Here is a 23,798-nt window from a genome sequence, read left to right on the forward strand (position 1 = left end):
ATGTGGCCATTGTAACAGAAGTAAATAAGTAGAAAAAAAAGTGTGCGGCCACCACTTGTTTTCTATTTCTTTACTTTGGTACCAATGGCGGCACCCGTGCTTTAGCTTTCAATATCTTAAGCTAAAGAGTGCGTGCCGCGATTGCTTTAAAATTAAAATGAATAGAAAAAAAATGTGCCCGCACGTCTTTTTTTTCGATTTCTTTACTTTTGAAACAATCGCAGCACCCGCGCTTTACCTTAAGATGCTTAAAACTAAAGCGCGGGAGCTGCCATTGTAGCCAATAAGTAGAAAAAAGGCAACTGCATGCCTTTTTTTCTATTTCATTATTTTATTCACAATTGCGGTACCCGCGCTTGAGAATTAACTATCTTAAGCTAAAGCGCGGGTACCGTGATTGCTTAAAAAATACATAAATAAATAGAAAATAAAACGTTTGCAATAAAATAGGGACTTGGGACCTCATCTGCATTCAGCAGCGTTTTTACTTTACTTGTGTGTCACTCTGCTACTGCATGGTAATGAAGCAGCGACACCGGAGGCTAAAGCTCTGCTTCTGATGCCCGTGAGCAGAAGCCATTGTGTGACAAGGCATTCCTACAACACCAATCAGGGCCCCCTGATGCTGCCACCACCCTGGCTGCCAGAAGCAGCATGTTGAGCCTCCAGGATTCTCTTTTTGAGATTAACATAAAGTCCTGGACAGTAGCTGTAAGTATAGTTTGTCACAATGTGCACTAGATTACCGATGTCTTTGAATGAGGTTAGCAACTATATGCACTTTGCAGTAGCTTAATTCAGCGTGACAGAGCCATTTATGTGCGCTATCAGCTGCTCTGTTGCAACCAGAGTAACATTAACTGTTTGTCTGAAGTGGTCTGTCTATATGTTAAGGTGTATTCCGCTTAATAGTGAGGGGACAACTGTACTTAACCGAATAGTGCTAGAAAGTTGCCTACACAGGTTTTGTACTTGATCCAAAATGTTTGGATGCCTGCAGGGATAGTGCATGAAAGTTCAATATGTAGTTCAACGTACTCTATTGTATGACCTTTCATACCGCTTCTACATGCTGTATCATGCACTGCACTATCAGGGGAAGTGCAGTTAAAAATAATCAAATGAAACCTACAATATATCCCTCAGTAGCTAAAGCCTGACTTCGCAAGAAATGAAAGTAATATGGTATATGCAATAAATTCTATGTATATTTATGGTAACTGCTGGCCGGTTCTCATTGACTGTTTTAATAGAAGTGCCACATTTCAGCTACACTGTGTTCCCTAATAACATTTAATACCATAAAGTCCCCACTTACTAATCGAAATACTAGGATTGCATTACAAGAAAACTGAAATACCTTGTGTGAGAGGTATTTGCTTGTTTTGATCAGTGACTGGGTGCAAGGTGGGGCATTATTATAATAATGCATCGTTGAGGTTGGTGTTTCTTTGAATGTAAAGGCTTTAATAGCAGTCACCTTTATATCCCACTTTCTTGTATCTTTACACGCAGTGGCCAGATGTTGAAATGTTAGAATACAGGCCGGAAACTGTGTCATTTCAGGTTGCCTTTGACTTTTGGAGTTGTCATTTAGGTTCTGTGTCCTTATGTAGTACAAGGAACTACTTTACCCCGAATAATGTTTTCACTTTGTGATGTATATGTTGCCCAAATGTATAGCCTATGTCCATCTCCTGGACCTCCCCTTTCCAACGTTGTATTGGGTGTTGTGATTGGTGGTGTACTTTTTGAGTTTACCTGGCTCAAAGGACACAGTTCTCTCTTTATAATAGTAGTATAGATAAAGATAGTACACTTTAGTGAATCCTTTATTTTTATAAATTTGCAGTAGTTGCATCCCGTCTTCCTCAGCTTGTTTAGCTGACAGAATGTTGTTGCAGCGTGGGCTAGGAAATTGGTTATAGTTGAGTTTTTTTTTCTTTGAGTTAAACAATGAAGTGACATTGATAAGACCTAGATTCAGGATGCTGCCTCTCTGCCAACATTCATGCATCCCTGTTTTTAAGTCAGGAACATTCTGTTTAAACAGCTGTTTAGCTAAGATGTAAGGTATTACTTCTCACTAAAGGGACTGAATTGTGATAGTCATATGCTGAATGCAGCCAAGGGCCTTCTGAATCAATGTATATAATTGCAGTGTATAGTACCGAATGTTCTATATGCCATTTGCCTTCACTAGTAATTACCATTGGATCATTGTGTACTGTCTCACTCTAATGCCTGTTTAAAACAAGGATTTGCAATGTAATAGACCTGACATTACTTAAAGTCTGAGCTTTTGCAGTTGCATTATTATTTATTTTCAAAGACAATAGCTCAAACTTTCAGTAATATGAGACCTATTTCCTTGCAAATGTGTCTTCTTTAGGTCAGCTAGGCCTCTTAAAGTGAAAATAGATTTTAGCACCTTGTTACTGTAGATGGATATATATTACCAATAATTTTCGACATGTCCCACTTTTAAATACTTGCGTACCCCATCTTGTGGGCTACAAGTTAACATAGGGATGACTTACTAAAAAGTGGGAGGGGGTTAGGTGCTAAAAATGGTTAATTTAACAGGTAGCAATTCAGGTTACAATGATAGGCTTGAAGCCATGCTTTCCTTTGCCACCCTAGTTTTTGGCACAATAAGTGCTGCAGGCCACTGGTGACATTTTAACTTTCTATGCTATAGCTGCATTTTCTGCACCATATACTATGATCTTATAATAACGTTAAATAAGCCAATCGGGGATTACCCAATTTCTATGTTTTAAAAGGCAGTGCCCCAGTGCATAGAGTCTTAAAACTAGCAATACCATTAAACAAAGACATAGGTGTAACATCTAAAAAAAGGGGCATTTTCTCAAAAAAGCCATGACCTAGTTTGAAGCTAACAACCTACTTGTTTGAAAATTACTTGGAAGCAATTGCCTGCCCACTTGCTAGTAGAAAAAATATACATAAAGGCTTAGATTGGCTCCTGCATATGTAAGCAGTGGTGGGCAGATGAACTTAAGATCCTAGAAGAGTACCTCTTTATGTGTGGGTCCAATCAGACAGAATCTGTGTGCATTTCTTTTTATTTTTACATCTTTTTAGTGGGTCCTCATGGTGCTGCCTTGGACCGATATATTGAGACATGGAAACATGAACAGTGAGGGGGGAAGTGACAACCTTCAAAGACACCACTCACCTACTACCTCTTGAGAGAGTAGCATACTTCCAAGAATGAGAATAGCAATAGTTTGCTTGTTGCCCCTTGAACTGGACAGCAGGTGTCCCCTGCATTGATGGCCTCAACCAAGGCCCAGCTAGTACGTAGAGGGCCTAGGTCTGATTCACCATATTCAGGATATTTAATCTGAACCCTTGTGAATTTGACTGAAGGCTGAATTTTGAGGAATTCAAATAATGGTTCTTTTTTCCACTTATAATTTATTTCAGTGCATCATTTAAAACTATATTGAAGAGTTTACATCAGGATGTTGAAGAGCAGATGTACAAATATTGTTCAAATTTCCCCCCAAAAAATGCTTGATATGAATAGATAAGTCACTATGCAGGTTGAAAACCTGTGCCACAGCGACTTGGCATTTCTTCTGGTAACCCGAGGGCATGAATGACCTTGGGCTCAAAACAGTGGCAATCACAAGTGTGCGTATTTTGCATGAAATGCCTTATTTGATGAACTGCCTCACAGGATGGCCGTTTTTCATATTTAAACTCCTCCCACATTTTATTTTGGCGACCTCGTCGTCCTTGGGTTTTTCTCTGCTTCCAGCTGCATTTCAGTACTAAGTGTAAAAAGGACAAGCCAAAGTTAAATGTTTTTGCTGAAATAAATGCACTAGCAAGCTGCAATTCTGGCAGGGTATACTTAGCCTTTAATTCTTCAAAGATCAATAAATAAACTCCTATTACTTTTATTAGCAATAACACCCATCGCTAACAGGATCCTGAACCAATAAACAACGTATTTGCTTGAGAAGAGGGCTGTACTGTTCTTGTACAGCTTTACTGCTGCTTCAAAGCGCTACAGACAATAACGGAGGAAAAACCCTCCCAGGGGCGAGTCTTCCTCCCCCCTGCCCACATCCCGCGTCCTTTACACCTTCAATTATTCCACTGACAACGTGCTTTTGGTGCCTTAAAAGGTCGCAATTTATTCAAACATAACATTGTTGTACATTTCGCAATTTTATTTGGTCATTCATAAACATCCATGCTATTGTAGACCTTCAGTGTCCTTGTACATTATTTGTCGTTGTTTGCTCCCAGACAGTATTGCGAGGGGCCCCTGTTGTTGGTCTTCTGTGTCCGCGGTTGCAGGCTGCAAACGCTGTTCTGCTTGCTTTGGACCCCTGCTTTGCCACTCCCCTGCTCCTCAGGGCCCTTGCCGTGCGGCATCCCAAGGACCCTGTGTGAGCATCTCATCTACTCTGCCTGTGGCTGTGGGCTGTTATTTACTTCGCTCAGTACCCCAGCCGTGAAGCATCCCAAGGGCCCTGTGAGAGCATCACATCTACTCTGTCTGTGGCTGTATGGCGTTATTAAATCCTTCAGTGCCCCTGCTGTGAAGCATCCCAAGGACACTGTGTGAGCCTTCCATCTACCTCTAGTAATTTCTCTCTCTTTTGTGTATCTTTCCTGGCTTTCTTCCGCTTCACCTCTGACTTGAGGCTCCGACGCCCGCTTCCTTTGGTGTGGGTGGGTGGGATTCCTTTTCTTCTTGCTGGGGGTGGGGGGGAATTTTACATCTGGACCTTGCGTCCCTTTTTAACCCCCCAGCCGCTTGGCGCTTAACCACCCTGATTGGTAGGCCGTCGGCTACCTTGGGACAATGCCTTTTTCGCGGGCTTCCGCGGCGGTGGGGGGGTCTTCCTCTTCTGGGTGGCATTTGTCACTGGCCCTCATCGGGTCCAGCTGCTCCTTCCCCGGCCCGGGTTTTAACGGTTCCTCCACTTTGGAGCCTTGGAAGGCTGGCGTTCGAGGCAAAATGGAACTAGGGTGTCGATGACAGGAATGCAGGATACCACAAGCACTCCAACACATTTCCTTTCAGCTCTCTGAAGAACTTTAAAACCAGTGCTGTAATGGGCCAGTGCAGTCTGGTACTGAGTACTGGCAGTTTTTTATTTTGAGAGGGAGAGTACCTGCACGTCTCAGGAAAAAATTTATATTTTTGATTGGAGAGTACCGGCAGTTCTCAGAAACAAGCAGGTGCCTCTCGACAATATTCTCGTTGATGCCCCTTCCCAAGAATTCCTTTGAGACCAAAAGAGTGCTTTGTGCAGGCGAACTGCAGGATTCATTATGTCTTTGTTGATTCCTTCCTGTAGTAAGACTTTTTTGTTTCATTTTCAGTTGCGAGTGCCATACATGTCCTTTTAGCCTATGTAGAATAAAAAGCTCCCAAATCATTGCAGAGTTTGCTTTGTCCAGCGCACACCATACTCACTGATTACATTAAACCTGGCACACAGGTTTATTTTCGATATACATCTCTTTTGCTCACAAATGGCCTGATTCACAAAGGTAAACTTACACCTTTATGTAAGAAAGATTCTTTTTGTTATTTACAAACTGCAAGTTTAATTTTACGACTGTGGAGACGTCACACTAGTGGCGCCGCCCATTAAATGAAGGGCCTCGCTTTTCTTTTTCTGTGCGGAGTTCTCTGCCCTGTGTTTGTTTAAAGTAAAATTAACAACAATATAAAAAATATAATTTATTAATAAATATAACCAGGTGAAATTAAAACAAGCATATGAAAAAAATCCAGTATTCATTCAAATATTGCAAAATCATCTATTTTTAAAATTCTTTATTTTATTAAATTTTTATAGAATAATTACGAATGTCATGATGTAAAAAGGCAACGTAGTAGCAAAATAAATATATTGCTATGAGAAGCTTTCGATATTGCAACACAATAAAACAATGCCTAATTTGTGGTTTCACTTCATAATTTCATTGTGAAAAAACACAGTAATGAACCTTACAATTTTCTAAGTTTTGGACCAAATTCATTGTGGAGGTATGTGGGAAAGGTATTAGAAAAGTATGTGGAAAGTGTGCAGTGCCATAATTGGTTGAATGAGAAGCAGGCTGATTTTCATCCAGCTCATGGAATGGAGTCAGTCCTGGTTTGAATCTTGGATGGCCCCAGATTGGATTTAAGTAAAGGACACAATATTGCGATGGTTTTGTTGGATCTCTAAGCCACCTTTGAAAGGGTCGATTATGCCATCCTCATGGACCGTATCCCAGCAATTGCCATAGGGAGTAGTGTATTGCATTGATACCAATCATTCTTGGCAACCGCTTTGTAGCAGTAATGCTTGCCCCATGTGTCTCACAGAGGGTTGGTGTTTTTCTTTATGAGGTACCACTGAATCTCTGATTACCCACCATCTTCTTAGCATCTGCCTGAGGCTACTAACTCTCGCCCAATAGGACTAAGGAGTTAGAACCTTTATGATGATACCCAGATTTTGCATTCTGCAGCACACATAGAAAGTGGAAAATGACTTTAAGGATTGTTTTTGTGCAGGAGGGTGTGCATTCCTGTCCTTTTATTTTGACGCAAGGCAGCGCAGCAGGAAGGCTTGCTGCGCTGTTGTGCGCCAAAATATTGTAAACGAGGCCCCTCCAATGTGTAACAGTGCTCCTACCCGTCCCACCTCTAATGACCCCCTAGGTCTGTGCCCTTCTTCTCTTTCTAGAATGTTCTCTTTCCCTTTATGTCATTGGTCACATTTTCTCCCCTCATTCCTCCTAATTATTCTCTCCATTCTCAGCTGTTTCCCTGTTTCGTTTCCCCATTTTCCCTTTGCTTTAACTTTATTTCCTGACTCTTTCCTTTCTTCTTTCCTTGCTTTGTTCCCATTCCTTTACCTCACCCCCTGTCCAAGCAGCAAAGTCTCACTCAGTCACTATATATCATTCAGAAAATGCAGACCCCCACACGTACACATGGCCTGGAGCATAATAACCTACTTGTGATTTATTTTCCAAACTAAATAATAGTCTTAGAATTTAGATTTTGCCTTTGTGGTCCATGTTTTATATTCACCATCAAATAAACACTGCATAGTGCACGTTGTTGATGAGACTGTCTGATCAATACGATTATTGTAATACTCTTATGCAAATTTTCTTTGGTGCAATAATTCAAGGCTGCTCTTACACAAAGCCCATAATCATGAATCATATTTCCATGATTTTTAATTTTGATTACGGCGAGATTTTTCCCTAGCTGTGAGTACAAATCCCTGATTTAAAATTTGGAATATGCCACAAAGCAGTAAGAACTCGTACGTATTCTCAAGTAGTGTTGTCTTTTCGGTAGTGACATAAAGCTCAAAACATATTCCTAAATATGAAACAGGTATGATAAAGGGGTTGTGAGAATTAACGCCATTAACACATGTTTCGATTTACCAATGTTTAATGATTTCTATCCGTTATTCACACAGGTAATTCATATAGAAGACAGAAAACAGACAGTCCTGGACTGAAATTTCCCCAAAGCAGCATTTTGACGGAAAGTTCGCAATGAATGGCAGATTTGTACAGTTTTTATTTTTCTGTTTTTTCAAATTTAAAATAAAATGAGAATATAAAAACGATGATTTACTTTCCCGTTTTCTTATAGGCGCTGTTTGGCAAACCTGATCTCATCCTAAACACAAGTCATTTTGAAAGCTACAGAATGAGAGAGTGGTGAAAGAAGGGAATTTTAGGGGGTCCACTTAGAGTTTGGCAGCGAAAGAGCTCCTCCATAAAGCGGCTGTGTGCCCCACCCATGCCTCCTTGCCTCTCTCCACTATTAACTATCAATGCATAGGCGGGAATTTGCCTGCCTATTTTTATGATCCTGAAATCGTTTTATTGGAAACGTCTTACATAGGTTTGCAAAGAAAATGTAATACATTTGAAAGTTGTATGTCAGATTTTAGGTAATTTATCAATGTGACAAAGAGTAAGTGCATGGTATTTTCAAAGAAGAATTATAATCTAAGGGGCCGATTCACAAAGGTAAACTGAGATTAAAGTATAATTTTATGGCTTTCGGTATTTACAAAGGGCATTTACGAGTAATAAAGTTAGACTTTTGTCTCAGTTTTGGTATGAGTTACACTTAAGACTAAAACTTAAGTTTAACTGAGACCAAAGTCTAACTTTACTACTCATAAATGCCCTTAGTGAATACCGAAAGCCGTAAATATAGACTTTCGTCTTACTTTACCTTTGTGAATTGGGCCCTAAGTGCTTGGCTGGTCTTCTACTGGAAAACGTTAAATCCTATTGTTCTTCTGGCCTTCATTTTAACTCCACGCTAACATGGACTGATTATGGCGAAAATCATACTGGAAAGGCCATGTCCACGGGCAAACACTTACGCAGTTTCTACACTAGCATGAGTACGCAACTGATTGATGCTATGAAAAAGTTCTAGGAAGCTACGATATGTGCAGATTTACTACATGACCTAGAATATCTTCCTTGATACATCCACAAATGTTGAATGAATATTTGGGCAAAATATATGCCTATGCGTCAAAGCCTTTCAGTAGAAGCTATTAGACTTGAACATGGGATGACTGGGATCACGTTCAAGGTTTAGTGACATCTTCGAACTATGAGTCTGATTTAGATCACGGCAGACAGGTTAATCCGTCCCAATGGTGACGAATATCCTGACTGCCGAAATTTAAATCCCATGGGATTTATATTTCAGCGGATGGGATATCAATCACTGTTGCGACGGAGGAACCCATTCGCCAAGATCTAAAATTGCACCTATGTTTTGAAGGTCCCTTAGAATTTATGAAGAAATTACATATTCAGAGAGCCACATACTGACGTTAATGTTAAATGACAATATAATAGAACCATACAGAGTTCCAAGGTACTCACATTCACCAGAAGATGAATTATGCTCATGGGCCTCTAAGGCTATGCTGAAATCCAGAATGTGGTCCTTAATTAAGTCTTCTGGTTTTGAAAACCATGTACAGTAAAGTTTGAATATTAGGAAGTTATTGCCACTTACCATTGACACAGAACAAAATGTGAAGCAATTTTATATGACAGCCAGCCTGCCACTTCAAACCACATGGTTAGATATTTTTCTTACATTTTAAAGCAGGTGTGCTTCTGTTAAAAAATGATATGAGGACAAATAGGTGGCTGAATATAGAGCTCATTATTAATCCCCATATTTCAAATAAGCATTAGCAAAATCAATCACCTCTCTGCCAATTTTTGTTTCGTTGTATAACTGCAGTCTGAGCTCTGTCAAAGGTAATCCAGCCATATAGAGTTTTCCCCACAATCATGAGGGTTGACCCCTTTTTTCAGTTTAACAAAAAATATTTAAAGGATAAAGGATGGCCTTCAGTGTTGAAACTACAGCTAAAAATTCAAGCAAGTGCCAAACTTACGCTATTGAAACAGACAGAAGACAATCAACTACAGCATGTTTAGAGAAATCACACATTTGTATATGTAAAACATCATAAAACGCTGAATGACTTCTGTGGGTGTGTGCACGTGTGCGCCCGCATGTACATATGTTGCAGTATAAAAGCGGGGATGTATTGTATTTTACACCTTTGGAATTTGCAAAGCCACATCGAAGGTGGAGTTGCTTTTAATTCTGAATTATCACACTTTGATGGGTTTCACAACACCCAAATGTCAGATTTCTGGCAAGTGCAGGGGGGCCTGCTGCTTTATACATTGTATTGTTATTGTTTTCTTAACCTATTTCTTCAACTCAGACGGTTTATTGTTGTAAGACAAGAATAACTCCTTTAAGGAACGCAGGCCGGGAACACCACGGTTTATGTCTTTCCAAATACAGGCCTTTCCACATTTGGATATTAACTACCTTTTAGGTTTTTTTTATGATTTCTGATTATGAGGTCTTTGGTACTTTGAAAGCTTGTGATTATTCTAAAAAAAATCTTGGTTATTCAGTTAGAAGACATCAAATCCTACATTTGCTGAATTCACAGAACATGCCCTGTTACTGTGGTGTTCTAGTCGGTGGAGTAACCGGCTGAACACGTCACGCTCACGTGACCATAGTTTAATAAATAGCGTCTACGCACGCACGTACGCCAGTTGGGCGATGGCGTGGAAGACGAGTGAGCAGAGATTCATGGTGTCCGTGTCCTTATTGAATAGGGTTAAAGTGATAGCCCCAGTGCCCCCATCAGTCACCTCCCTGACATAGTGTGCACCCCGCACGACATTACAGCTGGCGACAAGGGTGGGCGTGCCCTCGCTGTACTGTCGCCGCGTCTGCTGTGGGGTGGCCGCGAGCTCTGCCTTTGGCTCGCGGCGCTCGTGCCCAGCGTGACCCCTGAGGTGCGGCTGACTCCGGAGCGGCAGACTCATTACCGCGGCTGCATTGGCAGCGTACGAGGCCCCAGATGAGGTGCGTCGGCCCTCGCAAACGAGGGACTGCATCGGCCGGGATTAGGCCTGGCGCCACGTGGCTGTGAGCGAGTGGGGGAGGGGCGACCCTATCCACTGGGTGCCGTGAATACCCCCACCGCATTGGGTCTCCTAATCCACAGTTGGTGAGGGGACATAACAGCATGCCAAGCCCCAACCGTGCCTCGATCTGCCAGGGGACCATTATCAAGCTCCACCCCAGCACCAGGCCATCCAGCTCCACGAGGGCAACAAACAGGGGTGAGCAGCAGGAAAGGAGCCCCTATATGAACTCAGACACTGGGGTTTGATAAGCACAGAAGGTGCCAACAACGCCACACACACAAGAGTCACGGACAGAGACATCTGCCCTTTCACCCACACGTCTACATTCAGCCTATCATATTCCCAACAAGCATTGGCCACACCAACTTACCACGGTCACCACCAGAAGGGTGTTTTGCCCACGGAGCAGCGTATTGGGTCAGGCCAAAGGAACAGCGCTACTTCCTGTCCATCCAGTAACGCGCCCCGGTCCACGTCATGGCCAATACCCCCCATTGAGCCGTTCGTGGTCGAGGGCTCCCCGTCTTCGCTAGCCCCCAAGTGAAAGGACTGGGTGGATCGGTTGCTAATATTCTTCGAAGCCACCAAAGTTCATAAGGATCAAAAAAGGGCCATGGTCCTTCACTTAGGAGGCAAGGATGTCCACCATATAGCAAAAACCCTAGTGGAAGCTACCCCAAAGAACCACCACACGTTAATCAATGCCCTGAACGCGCACTTGGAGCCCATGGCTAACCAGGACTACGAGAGATTCATATTCAGTCAGGCGAGACAGTTGCCTGAAGAGTCGCTAGACACCTATCATGCTCGCCTAAAGAACCTTGCGTCCACGTGTGGGTTCGCTGACATCACAGAAGAGGTCCGCGGCCAGATCATTCCAGGCTGCTCCTCTGCCAAGCTGCGGGAACGGATCTTAGAAGAATCCGGCAAGTCGTTGGCGGACATCCTAACTTTGGGGCGCACCAAGGAACTATCGAAGGCCCGGGCTGCGCACATGGAGGCTGCCCTCCAGGCGCCTGTGAAGGCTGAACCAGTCAACAAAGTGACCGTCAAATCCCCGACGAAATGGGATCTGGAACAGTTCAGACGGGACAACCTAAGTCGTGTGGCTACTGTGGGGGAATACCACATCCAGCGGCAGAATGTCCCACAAAAGGAAAAAGGTGTTCGGGCTGCGCACGCTTCAATCACTTCGAAAAAGTCTGTCGAGCGAAGAAGTACTGGAAACCACGCCAGGTTGTAAACGCTGTACCAGAAGGGGAGCTGAGCCAAAGCGACATGGATGATGATGAGGAGGAAGAGCAGACAGTGCACAAGGTGCACATGATTGGCACCACCACTCGTAAGGCCAGAAGTCTACCTCAGTGTGGCATTCGGGTAGGCACCCAAGACATCATGGCAGTCGTAGACACAGGAGCGACCATCAATCTGATGGCTTCCGACCTGCATCAAACTCTAGATCCATCGCCAGTGCTACTTCTGTCAGCCATCACAGTGTTTGCATATGGACAAGATACCCCTTTAAAGATTAGAGGAAAATTTAAGACCTCCATATCACACGGAGATCGGTCCATCACCGCCAATGTGTTTGTGTCAGAAGATGGTCAGGGCATGCTGCTAGGATGCAGGGCGGCTGAAGACCTAGGAGTGGTGTCCTTCGCATTCGGAGTCCATCAGGAATCAATCCAACAGCTGTTGATGGAATTCGCCGAGGTATTCAAGGGCATTGGAAAATTCCGAGGAAAAGAGGTGCACCTTCACATCGACAACACAGTCCAACCTGTAGCCCTGAGACTCCGCAGGATAGCATTCCACCTGCGACCGTTGGTCGAAGAGGAGCTTAAGAAGCTCGAAAATGCGGGAATAATAGAGAAGGTGACAGGCCCAACCCCATGGGTTTCGCCAATCGTGGTCACGCGAAAACCCAAGCAACCTGGTGCGGTGCGGATCTGTGTGGACATGCGGCTCCCCAATGCCGCCATCAAGCGAGAACGCCATATAACTCCTACCATTGATGACCTCATAGGTGAAATGGCGGGTGCTTGTTGGTTCTCCAAACTGGATTTGCGATCAGGCTACCACCAGTTAGTGTTAGATGAATCCTCCCGCAACATCACCACGTTCTCAACGCATCTAGGGCTCAGGAGATACACCCGCCTGAGTTTTGGAATTTCCAGTGCGGCTGAGGTTTTTCAAAATGTAATACAGGATCTCATTGCAGATATCCCAGGGGTGATTAATGTCAGTGATGACATCATGATACATGCGAGGACCATACCGGAGCACAACAGCCGTCTGACACAAGTACTACGGAGACTACGAGACACGGGACTCACCCTGCATCGGGAAAAGTGTGAATTTTTTAAGCGGAAAATACAGTTCTTTGGCTACACGTTTTCCATTGAGGGGGTGAACCCTAATCCAGAAAAGGTGAAGGACATCAAAGAGGCTGCACCTCCCACCTCCATCACGGAAGTCCGAAGTTTCCTCGGGATGGTGAATTACTGTGGAAGGTTCATGCGAGACCTGGACAACTTGACGCTACTCCTGAGGGAGCTCACTAAAGAGGCCATGCCTTGGAGATGGGTCCCGGAACAAGACAAAGCATTTCGATACATCAAGGAGGCTCTCTCAGAAGCCACCACCCTGGCATTCTTCGACCCAAGGAAGTTGACACTGGTGGCTGTAGATGCTGGTCCCATCGGACTAGAAGCGGTGCTTATGCAGCGACAGTGAGCAGAAGAGGATTGGGCACCAGTGGCTTTCGCCAGCCGGTCCCTTACGGAAATGGAGCAGAGGTACTCCCAGATTGAGAAGGAGGCAATAGCAATACACTGGGGGTGCCGGCATTTCCACCTATATGTATATGGAAAACCTTTGTCGTTGCCACTGACCACAAGCCGTTGGTTGCCTTATTCTCCGGAACCTCCACTAAGCCTCCGCCACGCATCAAGAAGTGGATGCTGCAGCTCCAAAACTATAATTGCAGGGTGGAATACCAACCCGGGTCTCGCAACCTTGCAGATTAACTATCATGACACCCGCGAGCAGCCACACCGGAAGAGATGGAAGATGCGGCCGACACAGAAGAATACGTAAGGTGCGTCACTGCCCGGTCCTGTCCGTTGCCCATATCCATAGAACACCTCACAGAAGCCACCAGGAAGGATGACTGCCTTCAAAGGGCCATAGTGGCAGTACAAAGAGGAAACTGGCACAAAGCAAAAGAGGAATGGAAGATCCTGACTCCTGGGGCGCAATGCATAATGGACAACTTGTACCACATGCGAGAGGAGCTGAACGAGGATAAAACTGGATGCCTGCTAAGAGGACACCGGCTGGTGATACCCTTTTCTCTAACGGATCAGGTCGTTCAACTGGCTCATGTAGGCCATCAAGGTATGGTCAAGACGAAATCTCGCCTTCGGACCAAGGTGTGCTTTCCTTTAATGGACGACCTAGTCGAGGCCACTGTTCGGTCCTGCGCAGCATGTCAAGTGACCGGAGAACTTCCTAGACCAGCCCCGATCATGGTGGAGCCCAGGCCCAAGTCTCCCTGGGCGTGCGTCAGCCTTGATTTTGGCAGTCTTCCCGATGGCCGTCACACTATGGTGGTAATTGACGATCACTCCAAATATCCGGAGGTGGAGATCATATCCACAACCAGTGCTACTGAAGTAATTCCGAAGTTGGAGAAAATTATAGCGGGGCATGGGCTAATACAAGAACTAAAGACTGGTAACGGCCCTCCGTTTCAAGGCCAGGAGCTAGCCAACTACCTAAATGCACTAGGTATCCGACATCGTCGCATCACTACAAGATGGCCGCTAGCAAATGGCGAAGCCGAAAGATTCATGCGGAGTCTCAATAAGGTAATCAGGATTGCACACAACAAGGGTCACTCTATTGAACTGGCCATCTTTACATTCTTAAGGAACTATCGGCAGACACCCCACACCACCACGGGTGTCACTCCAGGACACCTGCTCATGGGGCGTGTGGTCATGGATTCTATACCTCACCATCCGCGGTGGCGGCCCGCATCTCCCGATGAATGTCAGGTTGAATCCCGACGTCAGAGATCACATGCGCAAGTCAGTCAACGGAGACGGGCCCAAGTGCCCCAGATCGCCCAAGGGGACATGGTACTACTGAAGAACAGGGTCACCAGTGGAAAATTCTGGCTGCCCTATGAGCCTGACCCCTGGACAGTAGTCAATGTCAAAGGCACCAGAGTCATTGCTACCAGAGGCAGGGAGACTGTAACTCGCAATGTATCTCATTTAACAAATACCAACTTAGTGAAGCCAACGCGACGCCCTCTGTGGCAACAGAAGGTTCAGAGTCCCGGGTCAGAGACATTGCCAGCCGTTATGGACATATCTTTTCCCACTGAGTATCCAGAAACCCCTGATGAGACGCCCAGCCGGAGTTGCAGAGTGGAGAGGGAATGCATCGACAGCAGTGAAACGGGTCCGGACCAAGCGACTGAAGAGGTCTCCGTCGAAGCTGAGTCCATGGTTGGTGAGACCCTGAGCTGAGGGATGTCCCAATACCGGCTGCGACGGAATCCGGTGCCCTCCAGTCGTTTGAGAGACTACCTAATAAAAGACTGTTCTTATACACCTATATTGGCTGCTGCCCTGTTGTGCAGAACTGATTGCATGTAACAGACTATGGCAGATATCCTGAGAGACTGTGTCATTGTTCAATGATTGTTTTCATGTTTGTTGGGGAGGAATGTGGTGTTCTAGTCGGTGGAGTAACCGGCTGAACACGTCACGCTCACGTGACCATAGTTTAATAAATAGCGTCTACGCACGCACGTACGCCAGTTGGGCGACGGCGTGGAAGACGAGTGAGCACAGATTCATAGTGTCCGTGTCCTTATTGAATAGGGTTAAAGTGATAGCCCCAGTGCCCCCATCAGTCACCTCCCTGACATAGTGTGCACCCTGCATGACATTACAGTTACCACTTGTGTTTATATAGTTTTAAACTCCTTGCAAGAGAAACGCATGACAAACCTAAGCTATTCACAGCAATACACACCGTTATTCACCTTTAAGCGGCATGATCCACTATTTGCTAAATATTAAGGCACCCTTGCACTCTGGTGCAAGGATGCCTACGTTGGCACTAGACAGATAATGTTAGCGCTAGGGAAACCACAGGGGTACACTGTATTGTAATTAATATGGCATATCCCAGCAGTTTTGAAAATGTCAGAGCACGGCGATGCCAAATTTAGCATTGCTCCGCTTTCCGTCATTTTTTAGTAAATATGCTCCTCAGTGAGGTATTAATGAAAATGACGTTTGTGATTAAATACTGGCTATTACCTCATCGTCCGTCTACCCTGCTACAGTCAGTACCTGCGAAGTTATATCTCTGTCCCGCCGGACCTGTTCCCTGGCTGATATACAAAATATTCCTCCCAACATGGCCGACATTCCTATGTGACAATAGAAAAGGGAAGGAGTAATGACAGTACACCTTGTATATATACAAGCAAGTTAAAATATTAGTCTTTAACATAATCAATCCCACTCCCGCTTGGGAACAAGCATTGGCATAGCCAATAGGTCTCACCTTTGAGACCTTATAAGTGTTTGGTTATTCAGCACAATATCCTTGGTGCAACAACATCAACTGTTGCATGGCTAAACACTTATAAGGTCCCGAATGCAAGACCTTTTGGCTATGCCAATGCTTGTTAATAATTCGCCCGACCTCCAAAGTGAGGTCAGTGTAAGCATGGGCGAATTTTGCGAATCTCGCGTTCGCGAATTTTGCGGATTTGCGAACTCGCAATCCGCAAAATCCGCGAATTCTCGCGAATTTGCGGATTTTTTTTTTTGTGTTTGCGCGGGTTTCTGCCAGTTCGCGAGCGTTTTGTACAATGTCGCAAATTGCGAACTTACCTGTCGGGTCGCAAGTTTCGCGAACTTGTTGTTTCTACGTGTCCAGCCTGTTTGGGACACTCTTCTTCATCACTGCCACTCTCTGTCACCACTGCCACTCTCTGACTACTCATGCCACCCTCTGGCCCACCCATGCCACCCTCTGTTTCATCACAGCACCCTCTGGTTGTCCAGTCAGTGTACATTATTGTGGCAACGCAAGCACACCTTCCCTGCCTCAAGTGACCTGAATTAATTTGGGGCTGATTAATGTGTCACAGAATATTTTTTTAGCTGGCACCTGCTTCCTTAGTGCTTCCTGATTAGTGATCTTTTGCACTTGCTAAGTGCTTTCATTGTTGCAAAATTAGTTACAACACCTGCCCTGCCCCAACTGACAATAATGAATTAGGGGCTGATTAATGGATTTGAACTTCCAGCCTGGCTCCTGCTTGTCTCCCTTAGCTGTAATTCAGGTCCTTTGTGGCATATGTGTAACTATTCTGAGGTTCAGAGCAGGGTCACATAATAGTTGCAACTGGCAACTGAACTCTGGAGGGGCCCCTCAGGAAGCACTACAGGAAATGGCTACTAATGATGAGCCTGAACTTTTGAACCTGGTAAGTAGTTTCAGTTTTGCTAAGATCGTATTTCTGCAATTTTGCACTTATTCGCGGGGCGCGAAGTGTACTGGGAAGCCGCGAACTCACGCGAACAGTGCGAGCAAAATCCGCTGCTCGCGGATTTGCGGATTTTGCGGGAGATTCGCGAATCTCGCGGATTGCGAATTTACCGAAAATCCGCAAAATCCGCGAGCGAAACGGATTTTCCGCCCATGCTTAGGTCAGTGCGTGCGTGCATGTGTGCAAGCTTCAGGCACGCTTTAGCGCCACACTACAGTGCCCACATATAATGCATCACTATTAACAAGATACAGAAACATTTGTGCATTGACATGGTGATAAACAGTCCCTTTGAAGGATACCCAACATAGCTTTTTACTTGAGGTTGGCATCATCTGGGGTGCTGATTCTACCGCTATCTCCACTGAGAACCAGTTCTCAGGCCCATTGGCCCATCTGAAGATACCATGCAGTCATCACTAAAATTTAAGGAGTCTTTGAGACTACATGCTAGGATATGGCCTTCCTATGAATACATATTAATTAACTTAAGTCTGTATGATGTGTGAAGCTGAAATGCCGGACCCATGGGGAATCCGTGGACAGCAAGGATCAGCAGATAGGAGAGGCGAGGGCTCGCCTGCCTGTGCCAAACCACACAATCGCAAACCACAGCTAAACAAAGCTACAGCCACAGGCCCCCGTGAGCCGCTAGAGGAGGCTGTTAGTGGCAGTGGTGGTGGCAGAAAGCAGGTCGAGCTGTGCTGGAGGCCCTCTGCAATCGGGAGAGTGCGCCGTGAGAAGTTGAAATGCCAGACTCATGAGGAAACCGTGGACAGCAAGGAGCAGCAGTGAGGAGAGGCGAGGGCTCGCCTGTGCCAAACTGCACAATCGCAAACCGTAGTAAAACAAAGCTACAACCACAGGCCCCCCTGAGCTGCTGGGGGAGGCTGTTGGTGGCAGTGGTAGCGGCAGCAGGCAAGTCGAGCTGTGCTGGAGGCCCTGTGCAATCGGGAGAGTGTGCCGCGATCACTATGACATTTTCTCTCGCTCTTTTGTCACCTTCGTTCTTGTTGCCGCTGCTGCGCGCCGGGCACTGGTGGAGCAATGTTGACTTCGGCTGGCATTTATCGCAGCAGAATAAATACTCCTTGCTGCATAAAAGATGTTGCCAGGCTCTTGACAACAGGGCAGTCAATTGGAGAGTGAGCATGTGTGAGCGTCCCTGTGCGTGGGAGAGAACGCAGGCATTCTTAGGTACACGTGTGCCCGTTCACTTTTTTAAGCACTGCACTCATGCTTGTGGCGCGCTGCTGCTCGCTCCCGCAAGGTGCATGCCGCCACTAGCACGAGTGTGTGCTTGAAAATGAGCAGAGAAACAGCTAAAGGCCCTCCTATACAGCATATGCGCGCTGCATAGGCGAGACCTAAAAAGCAGGACTATATTGGGGAAGACCTGGTGGCACCACACATTGTAACCACTCACCTTTTGGATAAACTTCAGCTTTCCCTCATTCCTCTTTATGACCCATTCTGGATCATGTATGTCTAATTCAACCCAGCAGCATTAAATACAACCCAATGGCCCTAAACCCCAAACTCTTGGTCAATCTGCAGCAGTTTTCATCTAAAAGTAGGCTAAGGAAGCACAATATTTTCCGCCAGTTAGTTGTCCAAACTTCCCCTTAATAATTTAACACACAATGGCCCAGATTTATCAAAGCTTTGCACTAGAGCGTCTTTGCCGCAAAATACTGCATAGTTTTGCGACAGAAGTGAGATTTTGAACTGGAAGCTGCCTCTCCTGGTGTGCCAAACCCCTAAGTAGTCCGCCTGCAACCACTTTAACACATACTTGAGAATAACATTGTAGATTATAGACTGGACTTATTTGAGCCTGACCCTTATATAGCACCAAAACTACAACACATTGCATATGAGAAGGGCACTTACAAGTATGTGATAGAGATGGAGTAGCCACTCTTCTCCTTTGTGACCTTTTTGACATAGCATCTTTCATTACTGTTGACCATACCATGTTGATGAAAGTACTCAAGAGCATACTAGACCTCACCATTGGGCCTGAAGAGCAGCCAATGGCAGCAGAGGAATACAGTGGTGACATTATTGTATGGAGGTAACAGGCATGCAGAGCTCATGGGTACCTTGTACTCATGATACTGGCAGGGTGAAGGATATAGGTAAGGTGAATTGTGGCCACGATTGAAGCACAGGTGCCAGTGCAACCACAGAATAAGCCATGAAAGAAAATCAATGGCTGCACCGTGATGGAAACAAGAGAAACCCTGCTGAGAGAAAAGGATTATCACAAAAACACTCATTAGGCTATGTGTGGCACATGAGTAGATGAGAAGGCCTGGCCAGCCAGAGAGACTGCAAACTGGTGCAAAGAACAAAACATACTTTGTTCACGTTTGTCCTTAAGTACCAAAGAGCAAGAGTGCAAAGCACCTTCTGGGAGGCACCAGGCAGAATAACTATCTAAAGGTCGTATAGAAAACACCCCCACAGCAGTCCCAACTCACAGTGGGCCAAAGAAGTTACTATATTTTACATGCAACACAGCGGTGCGCTGCTTCATATAGAGGCAGCAGGACAGCACCATATCTACAAAGATATGTGCTGCTACAGTTATCCATATGTGCTGCTACAGTCCTCCTTAGTGCTGGTGCCCTTTATGGCTGCCTAGCTCATACACATGTCCTTGCACCCTAGAGGAAATTAGTCTGCATTAGTCTAGCATTGGGTTTCTACTGAAATGGTAGTCATCCAGTAAAAAATCTTATGCTTAGACTAACTCAAAAGCATTTCCCACAACGCATGTGTGCTATACATTGCAGCACACGTGTAAAGTTAGAAAACTTTGAATAAATCAAAACTTTTCTCCTACTTTGCGTCAGACTTCAGGAGGTGTACGTTTTCTGCACAAAGCCCAGTCTACAAATGTTAGTGGAAAGGGACTCTCATGAAAAACCATTGGTGGTTGCATGGGAACATCAACCATGGTACGCTCCCTTTAGGCAAAGGAAAGTAAAAAGTTGGTGAAGACTTTGTTCCAGTTCACGTCACTTTATGTGATTTTGCTCTGGCTCAATGCCTTGAAAAGTCTGCTTTCATGCTTTACTTTTTATTCCCTAAGGGTCTTCAGCATTTTTTTTTACTGTGTCCTAGATACTCCTTACATAAAGAATGTGAAGAGGCTTCTAACCTAACAAACCCACCTGGACCTTAACTCTAGTCTCCCCAAGGGCACTTCTGGTATTCCCTGGAAATGGTTAACATCTCAAAAGGGTAGTTTCACCTTCTAAATCTTGAGGGAATAGCACCTGTAAAACTCCCTGTTGCTGGGATCTAACTTTGGGCATTTTGTGTAGCTTGTGAGGGTTACTGCATCTCAGGTCACGTGCCTATAGACCCCATGTATGAATCCAGAGAGCCAGTTCCGTCGTGTAGGACCGAGTTTTAATCAAGGATGATCATAAACATTGAGCAAATGTGTGAAATAAATTATTCAGTCTCACCGGAGTGATAATGACAAATGGATACTTGTAGACACAGTAGGGAGTAGATGTTTGCTGGAAAACTTGCAAAAATATAGGATGGACAGTGCACACAGAAAAACAACTTGATGACTTCATCAAAAACAACTTGATCACTTCATCCACCACTTGTTGTTCTTTCACATTCTGAAGAGAACTGTTTAAAGGATGGACACTGCTCCCAAAAAACAACTTGATCACCTCATCTACCACTTTCTGTTTGTTTACTTTCTTGAGAGAACTGTCTGGGTGGAATAGAGCAATCTCACATTAGGGGATCCTATTTGGAGAAAGAGCACCATATTAACTCCTAAGACATGGAGGGGATCTGGAAAAGCCTGCTCTCTCTATCAAAATCTTCTCTTCTTTGGAGCAAGAAAATACACACAAAGCCAGTCCCAATCCACACAAACGTTGAGTACTGCATCAGAACTGATTGGCAGAGGGCTGATGTCCAGATGCCTGAGAGGGGAAAATAAACTGGGTGCATTTAATACTTTGAAGAAGTGCATATTGACAAGATCTGCATGTACCTGCTGGTTCTCATCTAGATGTTTTGAGCTTCTTGCCACCAGTCTCCTCAGGACTTGGTGAAAAGTTGAGCTTCTACTTAAACGTTGTCTTCTGACCTTCTGCTTCTGTACCTGGCTGTGTGGTTTGCCACAGTGAGACAAAGAGCCCAGCTATGATAACCTCTGAGTACCCAAAGCCCTCTCTGTCCCTTAAGAAAGTTGGAGGAGGATTGCCTCAGAATGAACAACAAATGTACAAAAGGACCGGGCCAGAGTGTAATTTGTTCTGGCGGTAGCCAGTAAGGGAATTGGTATTCATATTTGAGGACCATGACTTATTATTCATTATCAGATGTATTCCCAAAATAAGAGAGGGTGGCAGAAAAGAGGGGAAGGAATGAGGAAGAAAATTAAAGGAAAAAAGCCACAAAGGGAAAAAGCAGGGGTGAAAAAGAACCTGCAAGATGAGATAAAGAGATGGGATGATTAGGTGGAAAAAGAAAGAAATGTGCACGCTACCATCTAGATAATCTACATGATTGAACCCCCATCGCGGGGTTGGGGACGGTGTTGTCAGTGGCGGCTGGTGACATTTCAAAGTGAAGAAGTGTAAAAGTTCAGGACGATTTCCCAGTGGCTAGCAAGCCCAGCAAGTGAGCATGACAGTCATAGGCGGGAACGGGGGTGTTCCCCCGAAAAAAATTTGAAAAAAGAGTGGGCAAATGGTGCATTTTCAAGCATATTTGAGAAAGCAAGAAGGTTAATATAGCATTGTGAAAGTGTAGTTATGACATTAATGAAGAGATTCCATATGATAATAATGTAGGTGGCTGCTTATTCAATACTATCTTATAGTTTATTCAGTCTGTCAGGACCACGGCGATCCGTTTAGATTGGGCTACAATAACTGACAGGAGCAGCATCTGAGCTGGGATTTCTGGATGGCATTTGTATTAATTATGCCAATTTAAATAGTGTGCTTTGAATTTAAAAATCGGTAAAAAAGGGGGTTGTACCACTTTGTTCTCCATAAGTCGGCAGGGTATGCTCAGACGTGAGTCCCTTGCTCACTTTGCCACTGGATTCAAGCAAGCCTGGCTGAAGACGGCTGGGATGCCAGAAACCGGTCCTAGGAAGCTTGAATCGAGAGTCGTGTAACATACACAGAACTTTTTTCTGTAAATGAGTGCGAGTGTTCCTAAACAGCCCCCAACCCCATTTACAATGTGAATGTCTGCAGCCATTTACATCTCCTGGTGTAGAGGAACACTCAAAGAAAATGACACTAAAGTGCAAGCGGGGAGCCAGGAGACTGTGCTCACAATACCACAATAAAAATGTGTACAGTCCCCATAAAAGGGAGGCTGAGACAGACAGATGAGGCACTGAGCTGCCGGCGCATATGGAGTGCAACACACTGCAGGCAAGACACAAAGTGGACACAGACCCCTCACATACAGTGCAGAATGACCTAGAAACACCACAAGTCACGTTAAACTGAAATAAATCGCACCTCAGGTTGTTCAACAATTCCAAAATCAGACGCTTTGAGCAGTCCCACAAAGATTTTGAAATCCTGTTTAGTGCCCCATCCCGCACACAGCACAGACCCAGGACTGATGTGCATACCATCAACACAGCCACCACACTTTGTGCACAACAGAAGCTAACAGACTATATACATGTCCATCCCCACTAACAGTAAACACAATGATGTCATCAAACGCAGAAGCAGAGTGATACACATCAACCCCTGCCTCTCACACTACTCTGTCTGCTTTCCTCTCCCCTGTTTACCTTTCCCCCACTACCTTCCATTCCCCATATGACATGTGTCTTGGATATGCTACGCGCTAATATCTTATGTTATTGTGTAAGCTCACGTTTTTCTCCCAAGCGTATACTGATAACTGCAACTGTAAATGATGTAACTATGTAACTATGTTCTGATGCAATGTCTTATCTCATGTAAAGCGCTCCGATACCTCCGGGTCTAGCCAGCGCTATATAAAACCTTTCAAATAAATAAATAAATAGATAAGATTGCTTTTATTCAAAGAACTTCCAAGCTCCCATCAAACAGACTGAGGGCAAGCAAGGTGATTTTCAGGTCTCGGCTATAGTAGGCTGCGCACATGCGCAGCTTCGCTGGTGGGAATTAATGACTCTGAGTAGCGAGGCTAAACCCCGCCCCATTTCTCCATTGGCTGGCCTCCTAAACGGCGGCCAGCCATTGGAGAAGAGGTCTCAGTGACATCATTCTCTCGCTCTAAGCCCGGTCTTTTTCGGATTGGGGGGCGTGTTTTTTTTAGTTTCTTTCTCTCCTCTTTCCATTGGCTGGAATGTAAACAACAAGACAAAAACACGCCCGTTGTTTACATTCCAGGCAATGGAGAAGAGGGGAGAAAGAAAAACACACCCCTCAATCGCAAAAGAACGGGCTTACAGGTAAAAGACTGTGTGCAAACATCATGTGATGGGGAGGGGTGGGGGCCGGCCAAGGTTCGGATAGATGGAGGGAAAGTGATCTTTCTATGGTCGTGCTCTAAGTCGATCCCGTGTGACGGGAGCTTGGCTTCGGTGGTTTGACCTCTGGTGTGTTTCAGTGTCCTTTGCCATGGAGGGCCCCTTCCTCCGGAGGGACTAGAGGGGCGTCCGGCGGTGCTCGGCCTCTGC

At 45.0% G+C, this 23,798-nt stretch overlaps 1 protein-coding gene across 4 annotated transcripts in view; it reads left to right on the forward strand.

Moving 5' to 3' along the window:
• SUSD1 (sushi domain containing 1) overlaps positions 1–7,640 on the forward strand; it is a 767,543-nt gene extending 759,903 nt beyond the window's left edge. For all 4 annotated transcript variants that reach the window (XM_086962059.1, XM_086962061.1, XM_086962060.1 and 1 more), the window contains one exon: positions 7,488–7,640. The gene's annotated coding sequence lies outside the window, so the exon portion shown is untranslated. The remainder of the gene's footprint in view (positions 1–7,487) is intronic.
• The last annotated feature ends 16,158 nt before the right edge of the window (positions 7,641–23,798 follow it).

Source organism: Lissotriton vulgaris, chromosome 3_1 (genome assembly GCF_964263255.1).
Source record: "Lissotriton vulgaris chromosome 3_1, aLisVul1.2, whole genome shotgun sequence".
Taxonomy (NCBI): domain Eukaryota; kingdom Metazoa; phylum Chordata; class Amphibia; order Caudata; family Salamandridae; genus Lissotriton; species Lissotriton vulgaris.